The sequence below is a fragment of the Podarcis cretensis genome (assembly GCF_951804945.1).
Source record: "Podarcis cretensis genome assembly, chromosome: 3".
Lineage (NCBI taxonomy): Eukaryota > Metazoa > Chordata > Lepidosauria > Squamata > Lacertidae > Podarcis > Podarcis cretensis.
The window spans coordinates 62719164-62746672 of record NC_137172.1 but is presented as its reverse complement, the minus strand read 5'-3'; the positions used below and the strand labels follow the sequence as shown (position 1 = coordinate 62746672).

The 27509-nt window shown below is 41.2% G+C and overlaps 1 long non-coding RNA gene across 5 annotated transcripts in view; it reads left to right on the top strand.

Moving 5' to 3' along the window:
• LOC307213476 overlaps positions 1-27509 on the top strand; it is a 106148-nt gene that overhangs the window by 2717 nt on the left and 75922 nt on the right. For 2 of the 5 annotated variants that reach the window (XR_013837523.1, XR_013837524.1), the window contains exon 1: positions 6277-6371. The exons of the other annotated variants lie outside the window; for them this stretch is intronic. This is a non-coding gene — a long non-coding RNA (uncharacterized lncRNA). Of the gene's footprint in view, positions 1-6276; positions 6372-27509 lie in introns of those variants that run through there. 5 annotated transcript variants of the gene reach the window in all.

The following is a 27509-nucleotide window of genomic DNA, read 5'->3' as shown; positions in this document are numbered from 1 at the left end:
GCCAGAGCCTCTATTTTTATGCAATGTATTCTTATCAAATGAATAAGCTGTACATTGTATGCATGTGGAAAGATTGTTGATAATTTTAATGCATATTTAATGTAAATTGCTTACATATATATATATATATATATATATATATATATTCAATTCAGGGGTTTACAAATTCTGTAATATAAAAATAAATACTAAATTAGAAAAAAAACCTGCACTACAAGCCTATCTATTCAGAAGTAAATCCCATATAAGGTCTGTGTATATGTTACCAGCTTAAAATGAAGCTACGTCATTCTTTTTTTCAGTGTGGATTGGAGCTGGCGGGGGGCAGGGATACATCGAAATGCAGTATTTCCTAAGAAATGACAGAGTAAATGCAGGATATATATGGATTGTGGCTAATGTTGTGTCTATACAGACAACGACCGATTGACGCACGTCCAATTATGTGCAACTGCAGATGTGTGCATGGTGGTGACCCAGAAGTGGCTGGTAAAGGGGTTGGAATGGGGTAAGATCAGGGAGGAATGGGAGCAGGGCAGGGCAGGGCAGGGCTGTGATGGGGCAAAACGGGGCATAGTGGGTTTATGCACACTCTGTTTTTGCACGTGATGACCTGGAATAAAACCCCCGCACCAACTGGAGATTGTCTGTACTGCTTCCCAAACCAGCCATGGGAGTGCACTTGAGTCAGAGTAAATAGGAGTGTGTACATAGCCTAAGACTGCTGCCTAACTCTAGACATGATATGAGCAAATAATTGTTATGAAGATGGACAAGAAAACGATTATTTAAACCACACCTGTCCCACACAATGAAAGTCAGATCTACAGAAAGCAGAATCAGTCTCCACAGTACATTTTACAGAAAGAATTACTCAATCGCTATGTTTTGGAAATACAGCTGTATGTTTTTTCTACAGCGTGCCAAAAAATGGGATTTTTTTAAAAAAATTAAAAAAAATAAAAACTGCCAGCTAGGAAACATTATTCTGTTTGTTCAAGAAGGAAAAGCAGCAAGCGTAGCCAAGAATTTCTGAGTAAGTTACAGGATGGTTCATTCTCCTTAAGAATTGTTTTTCTCGATATCTAGTAAGGGTAGATAAAAATGAATCTGGCAGAGGTTTTGTTGTCCACCCCCCTGGAGGGCCATTTGACTCTATACACTTTTGGTTCCTAAATGTAACGTGTGTTTACCCAGGAAAGACAAAGGGAGACAAGTATCCCAACAAATGGTACAATAAAACTTCAAATTCCACTTCTGTCATGACTCAAGTGATGAAAATTTTAGCAAAAGCCTAGACATGCAATAAAGTATCATCAATCACACACCATTATTTCCCATCTGGGAACCCAGCATACAGACAAATCCTGGAAATCTCTCAACAAACATACAGATTACAGAAATGCTAAGTATTTCATCAGAACCTCTTATGCTTAATGTTTCTGGTAACTGCCTTGTATAGTAATGTGAGTAGAGACCCCCACTGTACTGAAAAGCACTGTGTGATTCCGTCTCTCTCCTTTCCCTAAGTTCCCATTCCACTTTTCCCTTCCCCCAGCTTGGCTGTTATGCAGCGTCAGTTTCTACATGCATGATCTATTGTCTACAACCTTAAGCAAAACCACGCCTTGCTCCAACTCCCAAATCCTTGTGTAAAACCCTTCTTAGCCAATCCCTCCGTGTGAATTTCTCCTTGGATTATTCTATCTCTGATCATCAATGTTTCTATACCAAGGACCTTTCTCACAGTTATCATCAAACAGGGAAAGAAAACATGCTCTCAAATAGCCACAGGGTCTTTTAGAGCAGTCCCTAAGAGATAACCATTTTCTCTCTCTTTGTTAATATGACCCTGAAACATGCTGACTAAGACATGGTAAATGGGGAGTGTGTGTGATTAGATTTTAATGCTCTTGGGCTGAATCCAGCTAAATCTACCAGGGATGGGGGGGGGAGGCGAATTTGGTTCAGTTTGCATTTTAATATGAACCGATTTGATTCCTTTTTTCCTGAAACAATAAGTGAACTGAAGGGCAGCTACCTTTGGAATTCACACTTCTCTGAATTTTGCAATTCAATTCTTCAACAACAACAACAAAAAGAATAGTACAAAGATGTGTATATTAGGGGCACTATAGATAAAAATGCATACAATTGTGAAAACACCATACAAATATTGCATTGTAAAAATTGCTTGTAAAAATATGTATATTGGGAAAAAGGAACACTAAAATGCTGAAGTTTTTCGAGGATGACTTAAAAAACAAACAAATTGTTGTGGAAATGTGGCAAACTGAAATCAATAATGAAAATAAAAAAGAAACTCAGGGAAATTGAAATTGACAGGTGTGTGCATTCTAGATGTGTGTCAGTCCACAGAAATGAATGAATGTGATTACAAATGAATGAATGGACACGACAATAGATCTACTTTGAGTATGGTTTTGTTGGATACAACCCAATGCAACTTCATGCCATGTTATACTGCATGATATAATAATGTTCAAATGTAACTCACAGTTTCCTATGTTAAACTTTGGAGGGGGTGATATAGAATGGGAGTTAGAGTAAACTCATGACTGTTTCAGGATTTAAGTAAACCTACTGACTTTCTGTGGTAGGCACAGTTATATGCCCTAACACGAGTTCAGTTGGGTTTGGAATGAAATTTCTATCAGCTGTCCTCTATTTTTCATCCAGCCCACTGCATCAACTTCAGCTCATCAGAATACCAGAAAGTAATGCAATCTCCAGTGTTGGAGAAGACTATTGGGAGCAATTGTGTCAATAGTCCTACTCATCTTATTCTTCCACAGTGAAAAAAGAGCCTTGACCTGCCTTGCTCTATTCACTGGGAAGTTCACCAGGGCTATCTGAAATCCATCCCAGAACATCAACCCATCAGAAATCCATCGCAGTCCATCAACTAAGATGAAAGCCTAACAGGCTTTTATTTTGAGCATGCTGCTTTATGGAAGGAGTAACGGGCAACTTACAACTATCAGAAGCAATGCCTAAACACCTTACACGTGCACTGCATCATTAAGATTTTGGGCATGACATGGCGGGACAGAGTCTAAACAAAGATGTTCTCTTCCAAGCCCTCCGTCCCAGCATGTTCACACTTCTGCCTCAGCGATGTCTACACTGCCTCAGTCATGTACACAGGACAGAAGATGGCAGGACCCCCCAGGGCATACTCTATGGGCAGCTGGCTTCAGGTACTGGACCTGTTGGCAGACCAGTTCTGCATTACAAATACAGTGGTACCTCTGGCTACAAACTTAATTTGTTCTGGAGGTCCGTTCTTAACCTGCAACCGTTCTTAACTAGAGATGTGCTTTTGCTAATGGGGCCTCTTGCTGCTGCTGCGCCGCTGGCACATGATTTCCGTTCTCATCCTGGAGCAAAGTTCTCAACTCGAGGTAACTCTTCCAGGTTAGCAGAGTTTGTAACCTGAAATGTTTGTAACCTGAGGTGTTTTAAAATTTTAAATAGTTCAGCTGGAATATCATCACTGACCTCAATAGGAATTGTGACTGTGAAGGCAGCATTTCACAAAATAGCCCCTGAGAAGTTATGTAGGCTCTGTTTTTTGATCTCACCAGCAAAAACAATAGAGTTTGTGTTTCTACCAAAACATGAAGAGAACCAGTGTGTGGTACATTTGCTAAATTGCTTCAGTTGGCTGTTGATGGGCTGGGCTGAAATTGCCATTTAGCTGTTAACTTGCTGGAGCACCTCTGGCAGTTACTGGTTTAAAGTCCCTCAAGTGTAAAATGTAAGAGTTGGTAGGACGACCGGCAGAAAGGCCATTGGAAGGAGGCACAAGTGTTGCAAGATCAGTGGGGCAGATCTTTTGTTTTTGTGTCTTGCAGCCACTTCTGCCTAAGGGGATATCAAGCTGAGAGCCAAACAAGTCCTGAGGTTAATTCAGTCACTTGGGAAAGATAAGACATAACCTGATTATAATATAGGTTGGGTCCACAATGTTAGGCAAGTTCTGGGTCAGACTGGGAGAGTGTTGTGTGAAGTGACTTGAAGTTTCCTATGAAATTTGATCAAAACAATCATGAGATTCCAACAAGCCAAATAAGACATCACATGGGAAATGCATGTTTCAGTCCCCCAGTTTATTAAAGGCAACCTCGGGAGCAGAAGAATAGCAAAGGGAGGGGGGCTGCATAACCCCTTCCAGTTATTTTTCCCCCTATTCAAAATGATTACTCAAACTCATTTTCTTCCCCTGGGGTAAAGATAGGGGGTACCAACCAACCTTCTAACCATGAAAGGCAAGCGTTGACTGGACCTTTCTGAGAGTCTTGTCCTTATCCTCACACCACAACAAATGGAACCAGTTCCATACAACCCAATTCAACAAATTCACTGGATTTGTATCAATGCAACATCAAATTCAGTATGAATGCAAACAATATTGCATTTTAAATGTATTTCAAATGTGTCATGGAATCCCTTGAGGACTCCTTTCTTGGGTCTGAATTCAACAGCACTTTAATCACCTGGAACAGCTCTGCTGATGGCTACTTGAGGATACAATTGCGGCAATACAGCCAGCTTTTGTTGTTGTTGCCATCACTGCCATGTAGTATGCATGATAACATACTCTTACTTATGTTTGGTTACAGTCGTTATGATTCTTGCACCACTTACATTCCAACGGCCATCTTGCCTGCTTTATTGCTCACAGATCACTACAATACCAGGCAGCTGAATGGGATCCACACGGCGGGAAAGGGCACTTGGGAGCGATTGTGTCGATAGCCCTTGCCACTTCACCATTCATAATGAGACCAGGGTCTCGCTATGGAAACTCCCCAAACACATTCAGGATTCAAACTCTGTAGATGCGTGGGGAAACAATTGGTGGCAAGTTAGGTACACACCTTTGTCAAAAGGTTAAATGTCAGGCAACAGAGGCAGTTGCTTTGCCTTTACTTTATCATATGAGCATGTGCGAGTTAAAGTAGCAGCATGTCAGGGATGGGGAACATCTGGTCCTACAGATGTTGGACTACAACTGCCATCATCTCTGAACACCAGCCAACGTGGCTGAGGCTGATGGGACTTGAAGCTAAACAACACGCAGAAGCATGTTTCAATATAAGTAGCATGTAGACATTCCACAGCATGTAGAAAAAAATCGATGTAAGGGAATAGTGGATATGAGATGGAACAATGATAAATTAGGAATGGGGTTTGGGAGACGTTGAAGGAGTGAGAACAGATGTGGGGATAGAAGCTGGAAGTGTGAAAAACAAAGCAAAGATTGTGGGAAGCTCCAAGGATGGAGTTTCAACCTTAAAGTTGATCAGCCAGTTATATAAAAGCCAATTTCCAGGCACCCAGGCTCACAACACAGAGAATGGCTTGAAGGCCAATGACACAGTTCTGGCACTGAAATTAAGAAACTCTGCATAGCCTGGATAGGAGACTATCTGAGAATCAAAGGAAAGCTGCTCTGAGCTCTTGGGAGGATTGACAAAAATATATGATTGTAGTAAATATTATTGCTCTGGCAGGAAAGAGCACGGAGTACAGACTCAGGCCTGACACAAGCTTGAGTAGCCAAGAGTAGCAGGGGCCAATGACGGCTGGAGTATGGATGACAGCCGTGAATGCTTGGAAGCTGGAAAAGGGAATGAGATGTTCTGTCTGTCTGTCTGTCTGTCAGGTGCTGCAATTGCTATGATCCTCAGAGGAGTGAGGATGGGAAACTTCTTTAGGAATTCAGGAAGCTGATTTGAGAATGTGTTTTCTGGAATCCTCCTGCAGCCCAGAGACCTCTCCTTAGCAGCTTCCAGAAAAGGGCTAGATAGCCTTCAGCACATTTAATGGGGGTTGTTCAGAATATCTTTCCCCGGACATCCTGTGATATTTATTTATTTTAGCTTTAAGCTGCTAAACAACAGCAGGATAATGGCAAACACTTCAAGGGGGGAAATTGTTGTTCTTGTAGTGTATCAGTACAAACAATGGTGAGTCAATAGATAATATTTTAATGTTAAAAGTACTTGATGGCATTCTTTGAAGCGAGGCACATTCTGATAGTGAACAGTATGTGACTTGCGGTGTTTTGCACCAGGCTCTGTTGGATTGCTGCTGAGCACATCAAATGAGTTGTTAAGTGATTTGTAGAAATGTTGTTGGAAAGCAGTCTGTTGCCTAATAAACACATTAATAAGTGAAGGATGGCCTCTGTTTTTTCCAATACTTGTTATGCTTGTGGGTTGCTGGAGGGGACTGGCAAAACAAACAGGCATTTGGCTATGAAGGGATGACCTTCCTTGCAAAGAATTTCAATCTTCTATCTCTGCTGTGGAATGAGGAAGGAATGCTGTTGTATCAGAATGGTAAGATGGGGGAAGGGAGCAGTCTCTCTCTCTCTCTCTCTCTCTCTCTCTCTCTCTCTCATCATTCTTGGGGCTCCTGTTGCTTTCTGGAGAGCTTTTTTTCCCTAGGAAGGAAACTCTAATTACTAACCCTAATTTTGATGCCTGGGAGCAGCTATCAGGGAGATGACATAGAACAACTGCCAAATTCAGCACACTGCAGAATTACACAGTGATTTCAGGACTGCAGTCTAGGATTCAGGCTGCCAGATCCTGACTTTGGTGTGGGATATTAATACCCCTGGGATGGAGTTCCTAAGTTCTCTTGCCACTGCCTTTATGAGGTCAATCCTAGACCAAGGCCTTACAAGTAGGGATTGACAAATCAGCCCAGAGGTGCCAACTGGAATAAAATGGGGGGGGGCATGTAAGATCACAAGACCTGAGGCACACACAACATTTGAATGGCAATGCCCATCAACTTGAGGGAGGGCAGCCCCCTCAAATATTTTATGGGGGTCAAAGGGATCCCAGCTCCTAGGAGTTGGCTCCTATGGATCAGCCTAAGACTATTTTGTTTTACTTTTGCAACCACTCAATCAAAGGTCCATCTTGTCCTCTGTGGAAATTTTTTTTTTAATTACACATATTAAGACACACACTGACACACATTACTGCACACATTTTCCTATGCATTTCCCTCAAAATATGTGTTTTTCAGTGCATTTTCCGATAAAACACATTTGGTACAAATGGTAATCATAAAATGCTTACTTTTGCACACCAAAACCGCATTGCAAAATTTGGGGGTATCATTTGACTGGGAGTTGTGATCAGATCTGCAAAGCAAGTTCTGGGGTGACAAATGGGGTTAGTTTGCTGAGAAAAGTGGACTGAATTCATTCCTGTTCCATCTCTACCTATATGTGGGCAAATATTGACACAGCCAAATGCTTAATTCAATACAAATTACAATGTTAATTAAGTGCTGACTTGTATGATATAGGCACAATTTATTATTAATATTGTACTCCGTATGAAATAAATCTAACCATGAACATAAAACACCACCACCAACAGATGTGTTGCTGAAAGAGATAGCCAAAACAGCCAGGCCAACTCCACTAAGAAATCAAGAGCTCTGTTGGATCTCCAAAGGTCCATCTAGTCTACTATCCGGTTCCTAATGGTGAACACCTGAATGCCTCCAAGGAGCCCTCATGCAGAACAGGATCGCAACAGTTCTCACCCGTGTCGATTCCAAGAGACTTGTTTTCACAGGTATACTGATTCTGTAGAGCATGGATGATATAACTGGTAGCTATGCTGGTTGGAGATAAAAGGCTTCTCCTTCTGCTTGCTTCCTTTCATCCTATGTCAATTGTTTATTTTTTTAAAAATATAGAAATAGTGATTCAATAAAAAAGCAACTTTCCTGATGTCAAAAAGGAGTCAACATATTGGGTATTATCCAGTGAATAGTTCCATTTGTGCCATGCTTTAGATTTGTGCAGCAGAACTTCCCCTTCCTCTCCTCTCTCTGTGTGCCTTCCCTAAATTTGCTCAAGGGTTTGAGGAATCTTCTGAAGAGATTAAGGGGAGAGAGAGGAGAGGGAGGGCAGGTTCTGTTGCTGTTTTGCGTCAGGCAGCAAAATGTCTTGGGCCCTATTTCCATCCTGCAACTCTGTGATTTATCTCTTCCCGGGAGAGCTCGTGGTTCTAAAAGTCATATACATGTCTTCAACAGCATCCAATTCCTCTTAAGATCATGTACTATATTGTCTCTTGTCTCCACCATCCACAAAGTGCACAAATGGCACACTGATACATAGCAGGCATGAATCCTTGCCGCTCACTGGCCGACGCACATGGAAACAGGTTGTTCACAGGCTCTGAAGTTGATAATGGAGAAGATGTCACAGCCACACTATACATTTAAAGTGCATGACTTCCCCCAAAGAATTTTGGGCACTGTAATTTGCTTCTCACAAACTGTAATTCCCAGCACACTTAACAAACCACAGCTCCTAGGATTTATTTGGAGGAAGATATGTGCTTTGGATGTATGGTGTGGATGTGATGAAGTCTTCCAGTGTCTCTGTAGCATTCTGAAATGCAGAGCACAGAGTGTAGCAAGCTCCTATGTAGCCGTGCCTTGAAATGAGCTCAGCCTACAATCCTTTATTGTGCAATTTTGAGAAATTCTGAGCTAAGCTGATCACAAGATTCCGTTTTCTCCCAACCCTTCTGCTCATAATGATGGGCAGTCTTGTTACCATGAACTTCTTCCTTTGTATCCCAGTCTTGCCTGCCAGGCAGCGCAATGTATGCCACATACATTTCCTTCTTGACCCTTCTTGTCCTTTCCTTAAGTACTTCTTATGTTGGCGAGATAAAAGGTAGCACTGTTCTAAAACCCAAGCGCTGCAGCTTTGCTATGTAAAAGGACATTCATTTGAAAGGGGAGTTAGAAAATAATGATCTCATTAGAAGAGAGTTTAGCTACATAGGGCTTCTCCTCTGTAGTGAAGATTAAACAGAAGCTAGGAACAAACAATAGTCATTGACACATAGAACTCACAGCAATATTATTCTCTCTTTTTCTGCCCTTTAAGAACACCGTCAGAAATTGATCCTCTCAACACTGAATGTGTTCAACAAAGAAACACCAGGAATGTTAACATTTGGGGGGAATTTTAAGCTTGAAAGATTAATTTTATCTTGATCTTCCAACACATTCCCCGGGCTGCTGTTTTTAGCTAATTATTCATGACAACATTTCTATAACATTTTCAGTGTCTAAAGTGCTTTGCGATCATCTCCTTTGTCCTTACAAGCCTGTAAGGTAGAGCACTAATAATCCCATTTTATCGGCCAGAGAATACAGAAGGCTGTATTAAAGTTTCTCTACATGATTTTATTTCTTGAAGCACTAAATCTGTACGACGTATTAGAGATTAATTCTGGAGCTCCTTGTTTCCTGTTTACATAGGGAGATCTAATCCACATTCAATGAAAACTTTAATACTGCTAGTGATACAGAGCATAGCTACTGTACCTTGACTTTCAATTACATTAAATCCCATTATAATCACTTTCTTTATAACAAATCCTCTTTTACACCTGAAATGCTCCTCTCCCACGAGAGCATTGCTATATTCTCCCCAATCAAAAACAGTATGATTCTAATGGAAATGCACTAACTGCACACAGTACTGGCATGAAAGGACTTCAGCATGTTCTCTACAATGAAATTCAATGATGTATGGAAAAAAAGAAAAATACTCTAGACACAGCTAGCTTCACGTTAGATGTCTTAACAGAGACCATCTACATCGCTCTGTATTATCTTTCAAGATCATCTTGCATGGATAATCATTGCTGTCCAAAGACAGGTCAAGTACAGGTTATCTAAGTACTGTTATTACAGAGTTGAATGTTTTTTGTGAAAACTGAGGTGGGAATTTGAAGACAGTTGTAAAGATGACCTGTGGTGTGAATAAACTGTCTGAAGTATGGGAAGAGATGATGTTATGGGAGAATGCAAACATGCCTGAGGCAGATTCATATATAAGCCATCATAGATTCACACTCATACATAGAAATTTCATCTCACCTGAGGAAACAACTGGAACCAATTCACATATTTACCTAAAAGTCACCCGGTGTTGATTAATCAAGTGATTTTCATGCATGTGTGAACTGATCCTTAGGAATCTTTACAGGGGCATTGTAATGCCAATACCATTATCCACATATCATAGATTGAGAAGAGCTAAGACTGTGAAAATAGTTGCTTGTCTAGGGGCTGAGGTGCTATGCCACTATTCTGTGCCGAAATCAGGGCTAGCCAAAATTGTGCCATCCAGATATTGTTGGATGCTGTTGAGTCACAACTCCCACCAACGGTGACCATTGTCCATGCCGGCTCAGACTGATGGGAGATGGAGTCCAATGACATTTGGAAGGCTACATGTTCCCCATCTCTGATGTAATGTGTTGTAGGAGATTCTGGGTCTTATTAGTCTTATTACTTTTTTTTTTTTTTGGTCTTGAGTTAAGGAGAAAAATATAGAGGGACTTCTACAAGGTTCCCCACCTGATTCCCCCCAATTTTAGCCAAATGGTGTCCTCCCCATAGCCTCCTAGAACTTTGGCCTTCAACGGGTGGGTTGGGACCCACTTGTGGGTTGTGGTCTGATCCAAGATGGGTCACAACAGGTGCACTATCACCATAGTAAACTATTAATAATGGAGTCCCCAAATGCATATTTGGGTTAAAAGTGGGTTCTGGGTCTGAAAAGATGGAAGATAACCGTTCTATAACAGCAGCTATGGGAGAAACACTAAGTGCTTACTCTATAAATAAATCATCTCACCTTGTAAAATCCAATTTCCTAATCTGCTATTTGGGTAATTAACAAGGAACAGAACCAGAGGCAGGAAAAAGAAGATATGGCACTAGGGAGATAGTTCTAGTAAAAGGTTGAACAAACACATATACACATGCAATATGTCATCTGAATGGGTTCTCTAAAAAAGCATTAATTTGGAAGATGTCCACTGGATGACCAATGTTAAACTGTTATAAGAGGACACATCTAAATTAGCAAAGACCTAGGTCAAATTGATGACATCAGGACTGTGACATTTCAACATTTTTTTTTCTTTTTGCATGAAAATAATGGCTACATGAAACATCAAAGTTTTTAAACAAAATCTTAAAATTGCCCTGGTTCTGCAACACTCTACTCAACAATTGTGTGGCATCTCCCAGTTTGTAGGGCTAAATCTGTACTCAAGGAAAATGAAAAGAGAAATGAAGCAGTGAATGTTTTGTTGGTGTCCCCTCAAAGCAAAGTCCTCCACAAATTTCAGTATCACTCATTTCTGACATTCTTTTCTGTCAAATTCCCACAGATAATGATCTTGGAATAAAAATAAAAAGGGCAAAGGAAGAAGGGATGTCCTGTAAAGAACCAAGTGTTCTCTTCACATAAAGTAAATAATTTGGGGACTATAAATAGAGATAAATTTAAAAGGCTTGTGTAAATAAGCTCAGCGTGCTTGGAAGAACATTAGTGAAAGCTGTTTGATAAATGTTTAATTTAAATGGAGTCAAAGTTAAAATCCCAGAAACTACAGTTTTATGGATTCATTAGATACCTGGTCTGCAATTTCGTAGCCTGCATGGGCACAGCAGATCTCTTAGAGCTGGGTGGGAACCTGTGGCCCTTGAGACTCAAAACCATGGTTGGCCTCTTGTGCATCTGGAAGCTCATAGAAATCATAGAATCATAGAGTTGGAAGAGACCACAAGGGCCATCGAGTCCAACCCCCTGCCAAGCAGGAAACACCATCAGAGCACTCCTGACATATGGTTGTCAAGCCTCTGCTTAAAGACCTCCAAAGAAGGAGACTCCACCACACTCCTTGGCAGCAAATTCCACTGTCGAACAGCTCTTACTGTGAGGAAGTTCTTCCTAATGCTTAGGTGGAATCTTCTTTCTTGTAGTTTGGATCCATTGCTCCGTGTCCGCTTCTCTGGAGCAGCAGAAAACAACCTTTCTCCCTCCTCTATGTGACATTCTTTTATATATTTGAACATGGCCATCATATCGCCCCTTAACCTCCTCTTCTCCAGGCTAAACATGCCCTTTGGGTTCAGTCAGTCAGCCAGTTACAAATCCACTGAGTGGTAGCATAGTCAAGACAGCATTTTACCAGCTTCTTTACAAGAATATCATGGGGCACCTTGTCAAATGCCTTGCTGAAATCAAGGTAGGCTACATCCACTGCGTTCCCTTCATCTACCAGGCTTGTAATTCTGTCAAAAAACGAGATCAGGTTAGTCTGACATGACTTATTTTTCAGAAATCCAGGTTAGTCTGACATGACTTATTTTTCAGAAATCCATGCTGACTATTGGTGATCACAGCATTCCTTTCTAGGTGCTCACAGACTGTTTGCTTAATGATCTGCTCCAGAATCTTCCCTGGTATTGATGTCAGACTGACTGGGCAGTAATTATTTGGGTCCTCTCTTTTCCCCTTTTTGAAAATAGGGACAACATTTGCCCTCCTCCAGTCTGCCGGGACTTCGCCTGTTCTCCAGGAATTCTCAAAGATGACTGCCAGTGGTTTTGAGATCACATCTGCCAGTTCTTTTAATACTCTTGGATGCAGTTCATCTGGCCCTGGAGACTTGAATACATCTAAACTAGCCAAGTATTCTTGTACTATCTCCTTAGTTATTCTGGGCTGTGTTTCCTCTGCTGAATCATTTGCTCCAAATTCTTCAGGTCGGGCATTGTTTTCTTTATCGGAGAAGACTGAGGCAAAGAAGGCATTGAGGAGTTCAGCCCTTTCTGTGTCCCCTGTTTGCATTTCACCATCTTCTCCTCTGAGTGACCCCACTGTTTCTTTGTTCTTCCTTTTGCTACGAACATACCCATAAAAGCCTTTTTTGTTGCTTTTAACCTCTCTAGCAAGCCTGAGTTCATTCTGTGCTTTAGCTTTTCTGACTTTGTGTCTACACGTGCTGGCTATTTGTTTGAATTCCTCTTTGGTGGTTTCCCCCCTTTTCCATTTTTTGTACACATCCTTTTTTAATCTTAACTCGGTTAAAAGTTCTTTAGATAGCCACCCTGGCTTCTTTAGGCACCTTCCATGTTTCCGTCTCATTGGTATTGCCTGAAGTTGTGCTTTTACTATCTCCCTCTTAACAAACTCACAGCCATCATTAACTCCCTTTCGTTTTAGTATTACTGTCCATGGGATCTCACCCAGCACTTCCCTAAGTTTTATGAAGTCGGCTTTCTTAAAGTCAAGAAATTGAGTCCTAGTATGCTTGGCTGCTCCTTTCCGCTGTATAGTAAACTTCAGAAGAGCATGATCACTCGCGCCTAATGATCCTTCCACTTCTACCCCACTAACCAGGTCATCAACATTGGTTAGGACCAGATCTAAAATGGCTGTTCCTCTTGTTGCTTGTCCCACTTTCTGGACAATGAAGTTGTCTGCAAGGCCAGTGAGGAATCTGTTTGACCTTATGCTCTTGGCTGAGTTTGACATCCAACAAATATCCGGGTAATTGAAGTCCCCCATTACTACTATCTCCCTTCCTTTTGCATGCTTGGTCATCTGTTCCAGGAAGGCATCATCTATGTCCTCCGTTTGGCTTGGGGATCTATAGTAAACTCCCACAATGAGGTCACTGTTATTCTTCTCTCCCTTAATTTTGACCCAAATGCTCTCACTTCGGCTTTGAGGTTCTAAATCTTGGATCTCTTCACAGGTATACACATCCCTGACATATAACGCCACTCTTCCTCCTTTCTTGTCTGGTCTGTTTCTCTGAAATAGATTGTATACCTCCATTATTACATTCCAATCATGGGACTTATCCCACCAGGTTTCAGTGATGCCTATTATGTCATATTTAGTTTGCTGTACCAAGAGCTCAAGCTCATCTTGTTTATTTCCCATGCTTTGCGCATTAGTGTACAGACATTGAAGTCCATTAATCATTCCCCCGTGTCTCTTATTTTTTTATTTTTTTTTAAATAATTTTTATTAACTGGCCAATCACATCAAATTAAATCACATCATATAAATTCCGAATTACAAAGCCAAATTTATAAATTTTGTTGGGGGAACCCATACTTCAAGATCCAAAGGGGAATTCAGATCATCTTCTTATTACTGCGTTAATGTCCAAATCAGTCCCAATCAGTCCAAACAAAGTTCATAATTTTTCCAGTCTTATCTTGGTGTTGCCACATCATATCTTGTTCGTATAATTTCTCTTTTTCCTTTACGATCTCTTCTGTTAGTCTCCTTAAGCCGATAGCAAGTGTAATAATCCTGTGTGGATTTCCCGTTCCTCCACTAAGTCCAGATGGTTTCCATATATCTCCTTCGTAGATAACATCACTTTATCCATCGTAAATTTTGGCATTTGTCGCTCTTAAGTCCCACCGAGGAGTTGATTCACGATATGTAAACAACTCTATTTCTCTCTTTCTCCTCCCAGACCCAAGAGCTCCCACAATGCCTCACAAAATGGCGAACGGCATTTTTTCCTGACTGCGTCACTCCAAAACTCTTAGCTTTCCAGCTTCATCTTGAAACATTGCTTTGGATCGAAAGTTTATCTCCACACAGCCTTAAATCCACAGCTTAAGTCCTTAATTTCTGACTCATTAGGGGAGGGGGATTCTTGTTAAATCACATAAAAAAGTAGAGGCAGGTTTTTCCCCCCTCCCCCCTCAGTCATTACCGTATCTTGACGTTCTTCTCGTACTTTATTGTTGTCTTGTTATCAGAGATCTCTTCTGTCAGCAGTATTTACTCCCCCTTTTCCTTGATGTATGTGCAATTAATCATGTCCAGATTATTTCTTTTAAAGATCATTGCAACCAGCGGCGCGAATCGGGGACGGCGTCGAGGAGTGCCGAAAATCCCACAGGAGGGCTTTGTGCCTAGTGCCCCCACCCCCACAAATTCGGGGGTGGTATAGGGCACAGCAGGCAAGGGCCGTCCCCCCCATAATCCTGGGGGGGTTAAGGAGGCTAATTACCCCCATCATAGCCTCCAAATTACCTCGTGTGGGTCGGAGAGATGTTATTGTCAGCCATCTTCCGATGCGCCACCTAGTGCCCCCCCGTGTCTCTTATTTAAGGATTTTTTCCTCCCACCACTAGGTCTGCATGCTGTTTGCTCCATTTGGTCTATGACATTTGGATGATCATCTTCATCAACTGATAGACTCCTACCTTCAGGAGCACTGTCTCCCTCCCCCACATTAGTCAGTTTAAAGTCCTCCTGATGAGGTTTCTGAGATTTTTGGCAAAAACATTCCTCCCAACCGTTGTGAGGTGCAGCCCATCGCTTGCCAGAAGTCCATCTTCAAGAAACTGCAGTCCGTGATCTAAGAATCCAAACCGTTCCTGTTTACACCATTTGCGAAGCCAGCTGTTCACTTCCACTATTTTTCCCTCTCTCCCTGGGCCACGTCGTTTAACTGGGAGGACAGATGAGATGACATGGCAATGGCAATGCCTTTACCCTAAGTACAGAGACTATTCTTTGGAGGTTGTATCCAATGCCATTCCTTGCTACTCCAATGCTTCTCTTGTAGGAGTAGCTCCTAAGCTAGTTGTGTACATTAACTTCAATGAGTCTACTCTGAGTAGGACTAGCATTAGTGACAACCCTGGGTGTCCACCTTTAGATGTTTGATGGGTGGCTATTTGGTACAGAGTCTTCTCTGTAGAGGTGCCCTGACTATGGAGCCTGGCACCTACTGTGATGTTATTTTGGTGCCAAGTGGAGACTTTCCTCCCCCAGTTTTAAAATGTGACCTTTCTCAGTCTTGCAAAGGGTCCACCTCCAAATTGTGTCGGGGTACTGTTGCTCTCCATGGTGCTGCAATCACTGTACCCCAACACAACCTGGAAATGGACCCTTTCCAAGCCTCCCCGATTGCCTTCTACATGGAGAGCAACATTTCATTCAAACAGTGTGGGACTCTCAAGGTGCTTCCAGACTTGCTATTTTGGGGTGGGAGTCAATCACATACCAGCAAATTCAGGTTGTGCAATTACAGTTGACTGGGAGGTATTGAGCGACAAACCCGCTTTCTCTGAACACCTGACTTTTTGCAATAGGGAAAATGTTGGGGAAATGCAATGGAAATGTCACCTAACATCCTCCACAAAATGAATTACTCAGGAAATAGACAATGATGTCTAACCCCCCTGCAACCAATGAGTGAGCAATAAACAGGTAATTTAAAGGCACCCCCTATGACTATGGAGAAATGTTTCCTTTTATAGAAGACAGTAGGAAGTTACCGCATATGCGTTCCTTAGGTTGTGAGCCAAAGTTATAGCTTGCAACTGACAAACGGAGAATCAGAATTCCTTAAACATCATATTATATTTAAATATTAGAGGTGGGATATGGGAAACACAAACTTGTTCTTTTAGCATGGGCATCAGGTACATTTTAATTCCATCCTTTGGTTTGAGGTTGGTGACTTGTCACTGTGCTCCACTCTGCCCAAGAGAGATGTTTTGCCTGAACCTAGAGGTAAATGGCTGAGACAAGAACCCATTGAAATGAATTATGTAGCCAATTCTTGTTAGACCTACATTCCTAGCAGAGATAACTCTCTCTTTTTCCCTCCCCCTCTCCCCAAACTTAATTTAGCCTTCGAAGTATTGTAGTGTTCAGAAATTCTTCATTTTAAATTTCACCTGCTCTACAAATCACAGCATTTTGTCTTTTTAGATGGTGCAATCAGGATGAGTGCAAAAACAGCAGGATTCTGCCCCCCCCCCAAATAAAAGAACTCATTCCATGGCTTACAGAAATTAAGGTGCAATTGAATGAAAGATAAATGTTTGTTACTTAACTTTTATCTTGCACAACTGAAAACCACTGAAACAATGAGTAACAAGGCTAACTGCAACATTTTTGTAAGCAGATTGCTCATTAATGAAATTCATGTTCTAAATGGTTTCTAAGAATGAGATTGCAACCATAAATATGCATATTTGGAAATAAGACTTAAATCTGGCTAGCACTGGGTAGCAAAGGTAGTTTATGTAGCTTTAGGTTTATTGCTTGACTGGTCTTTTAATCAGAAAACTTTCTCTTCTGATATGAGATCAAGAATTGCAATTAAAGCCAATCCTTCCCTGAGCCTCATGGGCCAACATATTTTTTTAAAAATGAAAAACAAATAATGGTTGCATTTTGTAATATTCCTCATCCCTGTTATAGAGCCTTATAGCCTTTGCCAAGAGGTTAAAAGGTAAAGGTAAAGGTACCCCTGCCCGTACGGGCCAGTCTTGACAGACTCTGGGGTTGTGCGCCCATCTCACTTAAGAGGCCAGGGGCCAGCGCTGTCCGGAGACACTTCCGGGTCACGTGGCCAGCGTGACATTGCTGCTCTGGCGAGCCAGAGCCGCACACGGAAACGCCGTTTACCTTCCCGCTGGTAAGCGGTCCCTATTTATCTACTTGCACCCGGAGGTGCTTTCAAACTGCTAGGTTGGCAGGCGTTGCCAAGAGGTTAGTTTATGACAAAATACACTTCCAACCACCAGATCAGAATCGATTGGCAGCTCCCCCCCCCCCCCCGCAGTGCACAGGTTGACAACCCCTAAGGTGACCTATAGAAACACTTTTCTTGACTGGTTATGCAGTATATGATTCTGCACTGAGATGCAGAAGTGCATGTGGTACCATTCAATATTCAATATATTTTCCTTTAATGTATACTCTAGACCAATTCTCACTTGAATAACGATGTACTAGATTGTCAAATTGTAAGATTTTGGGTGTGTAACCAAGCTTGTAAGCAAAGTTCCTAAAGCCAAAGAAGACCTCGACTGACTTAAATATGGAGAATGAGAAAAGGAGGCTTCTGGGAGGAGTCATTAACAGCAACAATTCTATACCTGTTTACTCAGCAAGATCTATGGAAATTAATGGGGCTTTCTCCCAGGTCAGTGGTCTGGGACTGCAGAAAAAAGAAGGAGCCACACCAGACAAATGCATTCTCCTGAAAGACCCACAGGATCTACTTTATAGAATAATGATTAGTAATATTGTAACAATGGCATTCATAAAGCTCATGGTGTTTCTCTAACTGCCCTCTGGGAGTTCTGGAACATCCTGCTGATTATATACATATATATATATATTAGTGCTGTTGACATAGTTTACATAGTTATGGGGCAACAGGCCTTGTGTCCCACATCTTATTGGCAGTGGTAGGCTATGTGTACATAATGATGTCCTAAGGCTACCCATCCGCCCCACCACTTGACAGAAGGTTGGATATGACAGATGATCATCAGTTGAAGGAAGGGGAGTATACTGGTTATGTTCTACTGGAGTTCTACCTCCAGACCATTAATCAGCAGTCAATAATTTTTTTAGGAGAAAATACAGGATGCAAAAGCATGGTGCGTGCACTTTCTGCAGTTAGATAAAACATCTGGTCACACCCACAACATACTTTTAAAGCCCTGTGGTTCCACCTTCAGAATCACGCCCGCCCACACAAAAAGAAAAGAATCGTGGAAACTGTAGTTTGTTAATGGAGCTGAGAGATGCTAGGTGACCTTTAACAGACTACAGTTCCCAGAATTATTTGGAGGGTTGGAGCCGTGACTCTTAAAGTGAAATAAGAGTGCTTTAAATGTATTATGTGGGTTTCCAGAACTCTCTCTTAAATACTCCGAGGCAAATCTCAAAAGGTGATACATAAATGGAAACCTGTTGCTACACACAGGTTGCCTTTGCCGTCTTGGAGCAATAAATGCAATTAACTCCTGCAGAAACACCATTAATATATACAGAATATGACAAAGAGTGAACCATTCATGTCCTATTCCTTTCAGCCTACTGCCTACATTTCAGTGGATTGTCCCCACAGTGAAAGCTCATAAAGCTTGCAAATCTAAAGTTCAGACAATATTTGTTTTACTAAATTCAGAAAGGTGAAAAAGAAGCAATTGGAGTAGATATTTGGAGAGTAAACTTTTTTCTTTTAAAAATTATAAAATGAATTGTTAAGTATAAAGGTAACAAACACAAACTCAGAGAGTATACAATAGGATAGTTTGGTTTGATACATGATGAGGTAAGAGTTACTGTATTTTTTGCTCTATAAGACTCATGTTTTCCCTCCTAAAAAGTAAGGGGAAATATGTGTGCGTCTTATGGAGTGAATGCAGGCTGCGCAGCTATCACAGAAGCCAGAACAGCAAGAGGGATTGCTGCTTTCACTGCGCAGTGATCCCTCTTGCTGTTCTGGCTTCTGAGATTCAGAATATTTTTTTTCTTGTTTTCCTCCTCCAAAAACTAGGTGCATCTTGTGGTCTGGTGCGTCTTATAGAGCGAAAAATACGGCACTTAACCCCCCCCCTCCCATGAACATACTCATTCAAGCTGCCACCTGTCTGTCTTGATAGACAGTGGAGTGCGCTTGCATTAGCGGCACTGAAGTGACTTCTTCAGAGCAGAAGCCCGCGCAGTGCAGGTATATGAAGATCCTGGACAGCCCAGATGTCAAGATCCATCTTTAACCTCACTGATGTGGTCCAAAGGAAACCAGAGCAATACGTTTGACTCCTGCTTGGCTGCAGGAGTTGCTGGAAGGTGCCATCCAACTGTCTTAGGGATTCCACTCCAAATTTGTGTGGAGTTTACTCCATGGCATGTTTCTTCTTCTGAAGATATCCCGCAAGGCAGCGGAGGTTTAGAATCAGGGTTTCCCTTCCCTTAGAGGGGCAATCTTCCCAGACTGATGAGTCCCATCTGCCCTGACTCAGTCAAGTATGATTAGGGATTTAAAAGTAAGCAAATGTGAATCAAACTCTCCCCTCCTCTGGGTTTTTTGTTTTGTTTATATTATAAAGTGAGCTCTCCAAAGGCAATGATATGATATCAATGGGTTCTTTTCCCAATGGCCAATACTGACAATGACTTTTTATTATTTTTGTTGGAGTTCTGAAGCGATTAAAAAGGTCATGTAAGGAAAAGACCAGGATCCCTTCTGAAATGATACATTACCTGAAATGTATCAGATAATTTAATGTAAAATTATCTGATACATTAAGAAACCCCTGTGCATTCAGAAATGGAACAGAAAATGCATTTTGTATTTTAAGTAATGCGACTTTGGAAATAAAATCTTAAGCATTTTCATAATTGTATATGTGCTACTGATTGGAATTTTATGGAAAGGGCAATATCCTCCAGAGAAGGGAACTAGATTACTGAGCTAACATTTTATGATTACTGTTTTTTTGTGTTAATACTATTAGGAAATACATAGCTTCAACCACTGTGGGCACTTCGAAGGTCAACAGAAAGAATAAATAAATACATAATAGGCACAGACTGAAACCATTTTATTTTTCCTTGGTCAACATCTAGGAACAACACTTTTAAGATCTTTATCATACAGATTTTATTCACATGAAAAAATCCATTTGCTGCCAGTGTGAACTACTAGATCAAATTAATAGCATTATTTACTTTAGCAAGGATTGGAGAATCAGAGGTATACAGGGGAAAATTGATTTTCTTTCTTTCTTTCTTTTTTTGTACTGATTAGCCATGGAATCTCCATGTTCAAAAACAGATGTCTGAGAAAAACAACTAGCAAAGGCCATCATCTTCATGCCTACCTTGCACACTTCCAGAGGAAGCTGGCTGGTTGCCAATGAAAACAAAATGCTGGACAAAATAGACCTTTGGCCTGATCCTGCCAGGCAGTTATTCTGTTCTTAAAGCATCCAGTGAAAATCAAGCTCTAGAAATGTACTTGGGGTGCTTCCAGGTGAGCGCTTAATTTGCAAACAGGTTGTTGAGAGATTTCAAACAACAGACCCCCCCAAGTGCTGCTATTTTCCAGGAACTGTCCTGGATTTACAGAAGCTGTCCTGGTATCTGATTTGATCCCAGAATGTCCCGCTTTTCCTTACGACACCCGTATTTTCACCAGAGAAATGTTGGAAGGTATGCAGTTCTGTGACTCCGGAGCCAAGGAGATAAGTAACTCTGTAGCCTTTAGAAGACATCTAAAAGCAGCCCTGCATAGGGAAGTTTTAAAATGTTTAAAGTTTTATTATGTTTCTATATATGCTGGAAGCTTCTCAGAGTGGTGGGACAACTCAGTCAGATGGGCAGAGTACAGGTAAGGGGTAAATCCAGATTAAGGAAGGTGATACAAGATGGCATTTCATTTTGATACTAGTGGGGTCATGTGGATGTTGCAAAAACACAGCCACCACCTTGACTGCATGAGAAACACCCATCACGCAATGAACAGCCGTATGGAAGCACTCCCAGTTAAAAACCTCATCAACAGTCCAAAGATGAAAGAAAAACTTCTGAGGAATGCTCAGGTCTAGGCCTTACAGTGCCAGTAGAGCATGAGTGGGAGACCTACTGCTTCAGGGCTGCATGTGGCCTTTCTTGAATTTCACCCAGACCTCAGCTTAATTTTATACGGGTGACCAGGAGGTTAAACATGTGGGGTGTGTGTGTGTGTGGGGGGAATGTCACACAGAGAGAAAGATATATATTTGACGCCTCCTTTTGGCTCTGGCCCTGGCCCTGACTAAAGCCCTTGACAATGTCTCCCAAAAGAATGAGGCCTTCAGCAGGAAAATGGCTCCCTGCCTTTGGACTATAGCTGCCTCTCAACGTACGATCCCTGCATTTGCCTTATGGATGCAATACTTAAGGCAGCATTCTATCAGCCTCTTGCCCAAGGGTTGGCAAGGAGCTCAGGTAGATGGTAAGTGGGCCTGGAGGCATGTATGGACGGGAGGGAAGTTCCTCAGAAACAAATTAGTCAGGCTAAGCTCCATGGTGGCACACGTGTTTTTGAATGCCAAAGTCCCAGCTTCGATCCCTGGCTCTTCCAGTTAAAAGGATCAGAAAGCAAGCCATGGAAAAGACCTCTGACTGAGACCCTGGAGAACTGTTGCCAGTCAGAGAAAACAGTACTGGGCCAGTTGGACAAAGGCAGATTCCAAAGGTATGGCAATAGCATTCAGGTTGTATGTGTTGATGTTTGTGACCAGTCCTGGTTTGGTGTTCTCAGTCTGGATATCCCAGTTCATTAGAGCATGGTGCTGATAATGCCAGGCTTGCAGGTTCAGTCCCTGTATGGGACAGCTGTACTGCAGGAGTTTGGACTAGGCCCTCAGGAACCCTTCCAACTCTACAATTCTATGATTCTATGAAAAGCCCCCTTGGCTTTTCATCTCTGGCAAATACTCTGTGCAAATGGTCTAAGGAATATTCTGACACGAGCACAGAGACATGCTTTATGGAGGGGGGAAACAGTGCATTTGAAGAGTTAAAAGACATTAATGAATTAAATATCACACGCCTACATTCAAGCCCACTCTAGGGATATTGTCTTTAACATCAAAACACTTGGAGTTTTAGTCACGAATGAACATATTTCCAGGAGAGAGAGAGGTGAAATAATAGAATATAGGCAAAGATAGATTCCTGGCTGCTCTAGCAGGCTGTGACTGACCCTTTCAAAGCAGCTGCCTACATATAATTTTGGAACAACTCTGGGAATCTCATTAAGAGTTGAATTTCTAGGAGCAATACTATTCTGCCCCAGAAGGTAGAACAATACACACACACACAAAAGATATCATCAACTCTGCAAGTTGAGCACAGTCAGAAAATGTGTGGAAGCTGTTTTTCTTACCTCTATGTGACATGGCAACTTATTCTGCTCACCGTATAAAATAAATCACAATTGTGCTTCATTTTGCTGGTCTGCTAACAAATAAAAGCAGCAATTGGCTATTGAAATGGATAGTCCTGGTTTGTTTGTTTGTTTTAAAAAGGCAACCTAAATGCTATTTCTCTGTTTCTGCTGAAAGGCTCAGCTAAGTCACATCAAGAAGGCATTCAAAGATACATTAAAAACAGAAAAAGAATAACCCAACAAACAATGCATCATGAAGTAGTATGAAACATATGCATATCATATAAAAATCAGCCAAAGGGTTACTATCATACTGGTGTTCAATAAAGATGACAAAATAGCCTGGAGCCACACCATTTGTGATCCTCATGGCACACCCCTTTGGAATGTATGTGTGTGTAGGTGTATTGTGTACATTCTTTTGTAATTCATTGGATTGCTTTGTAGATTTTTTTACTTTTCTTCCCCCTTTTCCTGTATGCACCCCTATGACAGTTTCTCTGGTTTGCAAAGATATCCAGAGGACCCAAAAGCTTGGTGAGACTTGTTGAATACAATACTTGAGTCAAATAATCAACATCATCGTATTTCTCTGCATCATAATGCTCTTCCATGGTAAACTATGCTCCAAGTGGCTCACAACATTGAGAAGTATACACAAGATAATTCTTTAGCATAAGAGGTCATGTAAAAAAATGGCTAAGGAAAGCATTTCATATCAATAAATGTACAATAAATTTAAACAATCCAATAAGGTCTAACAAGAAAAATACAAGATTATGGTCCAGGACAGCAGCAGATGTCAAGAGTGAAATATTGAGTTACTGTTGGGGTCAAGAATTAAATACTACTAGTCCCCAGTGTGCACAAGCAACCTTTGTAGCTGGAGTCAGTCAATGCTGCAGCCTCCCAGGCCAGGTAGGAAAGGGGCCAGAAAACAGGCAGGGGCTAGTACTTGTGGGACAAGTACTAATTGTGCTAATAATGAACTCATCCCTATATAGCTAGAATGGCTCCATCTGCAAACAAGGGCAAGGTCTGAGCATTCTTGAGAAGACCTTTGCTGATGCTGAGAAGAGAGTTCCCCTCAAAGCAGAACCAACTTTAAAAAAGGGAATTTCCTTAGGACTACAGCAGAGGAGCAAAGGGTTAAATTCCCTCGCTGTGCCTCCTGTGATCCCACTAATTGTCAGCCCCCCTCTTAGCTAAGGCAATTTGCATTTTAAAAAACCTGCATGTTCCATTGTTCCATGCAAAGGCCCATTTAGCTTCATTGTAGCATGGCTTTTAAGGATATAGGGTTTGCCTGAGATTCAGATGTGACAACTGGGGATGGAGGAGAAATTAGACTCAGTTTGCATGCAAAGGCAAGCCTATCCAATTCTTTGAAATTCGCACTTCTCTGAAATTTGTGATACAGTTCTCCAACCAAACAATATTTACAATATATTGAGGAAAAGTGTGCATGAAAACGAATATATTACTGAAAATAACATAAGAATGCATTATATATGGGGAAATTGCTTTGCCAAAATGTATTTGTGAGCCAAAAGTGCATACAAAAATGTGTTTATTAGGAGAAATTAGCACTAAACTGCTGGTGTATTTTTATGAGGTAATGGAACTACCCCCTCCCCAGCTTCAAAGCCCATGCCTGAATACCTTTGCTAAGTCTCCCAAGACCTACCTCTTGTGAGCTGGCATTCGGGGCTCAGGAGTAGTTCAGAGAAAGGTGTAGGCATTTCAGTGAATTTAATGAATTTTTGTTCTGGTTTGCCTCCCCCATCCTCTTTATTCATTTTACTCACCTCATTCCTTCACTTTTGCATCTATCTATCCATCATCATTAGTCATAATCAGGCTTTACATGGGATTTGCGACTGAAACAGTTCTTAACCAACTGAGGATAGTTCAAGAAGAACTTTAATTTGACATAGCCAAATTACAGAAGGGTTGTAAATTAGTTGTGGAGCAGCTACTTTGCATGCAGGACATCCCACTTCTTATCCACAGACTTCTGGAGAGCTGCTGTCAGTTGGTGTAGACAACACTGAACTGTATGGGGCACTTGCCTGACTTGGTATAAGCCAGCTTCCTATGTTCATTATGGGGGAAAAAATCTCAGGGATGATAAATCCATCAATGCTTACTCATCATTTAAGTTGCATAGAAAATTAAAATTAAATTGAAAATTCTCTTGCTGGGGTTTTAAACAAGCACACTTTCCTGGCCTGGCAAATAAGATAACACACACACACACACACACACACACACACACACACACACTGACAGACACATATGCGCCATTTTACATCCACAAGAAAAATCAGCTTAGAATAGGAATTAAACAAACACACACAGGTTTATCAGCAAAAGCATATACCAACAAGAAGTACTGTTAGGGAAACAAGTAATTCGAGCTGGGTTTTCAGGTGATACGTTTTCCTTTGGAAGAATAGTTTGTTTTAAAATGACAGCTTCCTGCATATAAATTGGGGTCAAGTTATCAACCTTTATAAACTAATAGCTGTATGATTCAAAAACATTTGGTGCGTGGAAGAGGGAGGGAGGGGAATAGCGTGCATATTTTAAGCCCGAATTGCATCATATCAGATAATATTAGCTCCACGTCATCTAATGCAGTACATGCGGTCCCCATAAATCACTCAATGTGACACAAAGAACATTAACTCTTCTCTGTGAGTGGGATTCAGTCATACCATGGATACGGGCTTAAAACCGGTGAGAAGTCAGATCCAATAACTGTCCCAATTATCTCCCAGCACAATGTTTTCCACCTGCGAGGAATGATTATGTGTCAGTTGAGATGATAAAAGTTCTTAAAGGGATGTTGATGCCTCACAAAACACACACACAAAAACTGAGAGGCATGTTTAGTGAGCTATGTCCCCTTTATGTGCCTAATGTATTCCTGTTTCCAATTTTAGTATTAAACACACAACCAGGCGGGGAAAGGCAGAAGGGGTATGACGGAGGGAGGAAGGTTAATGTAAATATGCAGCCGAGGACTGGCACTTGTGAGATATGGGTTCACTTCTTGCTCTCTATTAGCCCCTTGCAGAGGTAAAGGATTAGCACTTGTAGCAGTTTATATAAACTTCCTTGGCATTACAGAAGTTGCTAATGCTGGTGGGCTGATTTTTCAAGTCCATGTCAAGGGAACCTTGACAGCAGCACAAGATGGAGGATGGCAACTCTGAGGGGTGTAGTAGCACCGGTGGTGATTATTCCATTTGCTTGTGGCAATGCATGCTCCCTGTGACAAATCTTTCAACTGCCACAGTGACTGTAAAGATAATGGGGTCTGTAAGCTCCCTGGGTTAAAGCTGAGAATTTTATGCCTAAAGGCTGTCTCCTGGCTGGCCTGACAGGTTCTTTTTGCTGCCTGGGCATTTCTGTTCAGTGACAAAGGTGCAATCTGTATGCATTTAAATAAAACTAGAATGAGCCATCTCTCTACCTTTCCTAACCTAACCTACCTCACAGGGTAGTTGTGGCATTTAAAAAAGGATGGGGAGAACCGTGTATGCCACATTGAGCTCCTTGGAGAAAAAAGGCGGCATAATAATGCAATTTTAAAAAGGCATTTGCTGCAGTTGTTGCTCATTTCCATAGGATCTCAATCAAAATCGGTTTTGAGGTTACTGTGGTATGCAACTTTTATATATATATATATATATATATATATATATATATATATATTTATTCTATTGTTTTTATTTCATAACAATTATATCCTACTTGCCTGTGAGGAAAAAAACCCCTCAAAGCAGTTTACAAGAAGAATAAAATAATAAAATTATCAATAAAAACAGTTAAAACAGTTATTTAGAATGTTAAAAAATTAATTTAAATCAACGATGAGCTAAAAACAGATGAAAACACATGTTTAAGATGAAGATAGTATCAAAACATGTTGGGAACATAACAACCCCCTCCAATATATTTTTGATCTTCCTTTTTTGTTTGTTTTGGTAGCATCACCATAGTGACCATAATGTGAGATTCGGCACTAAGTATAACCTTGATTAGACATTCCAGCTGACCAGGAAAAAGAATAGCCTAGCCATTTTTGTTTGTTTGTTTTGGTTTTTGGCCAGTTTTTCAGGAAAGCAAAGAGGCAAGGCTGCCTCAGTGTGTGTGTGTGTGTGTGTGTGTGTGTGTGTGTGTGTGTGTGTGTGTTTTAAAAAGCTGTACATTTTAGGAAAATTATTCTGGGCTCCACCTGTAGACACTATCCTTAGATCTACTCGGAGGCAGTACCAGAATGTTTGGTGTCAAGAACTGGGAATGGTCATAATCCATTAGAGGAGAATGTTCCAATACTGTGTGGCTCCAATCAACTACTACCTTTTATTGGGGCCAAATTATACATTAAATGCATTTGTGATCATTGGGTAGAATACAGCATAGCACTAAGGAGATTGGTCCATCACTGGTAACCCAATGAAGCAATCTTCCCTGTTCCCACTTATTTTGGAGGTTCTCTTGACTGCCCCTCCTCAGAGCAGATTTGGGAGAGGCATGCAAGGTGTGTGGGGGAAGGGGGGGAACTGTGTTACACTAGTGGGACTCCTTGTGCTGGCTTCCACTAGCAGAACAGGATACTTGAATAGGGATTGATATCTATTTTTTTCAAAATAGCAGCTGCAGGATTGGGGCTGTGCTACTGATGATGGGGAATGTAGCCTCCCCCGCCCATTGGTACCACTGTCATTGCACTAAAAATTAGAAGCAGTTTATTGGCAGGATGCATTTAATGACACAGGCCTGGAAAAAAATGTCTTCACTTGTCACTTATAGATTAAATTGCTTATAGAGCCAAGAGTTTTGGCTCACCTTTGGAATATTATACACTAAAATGGTTGCAGT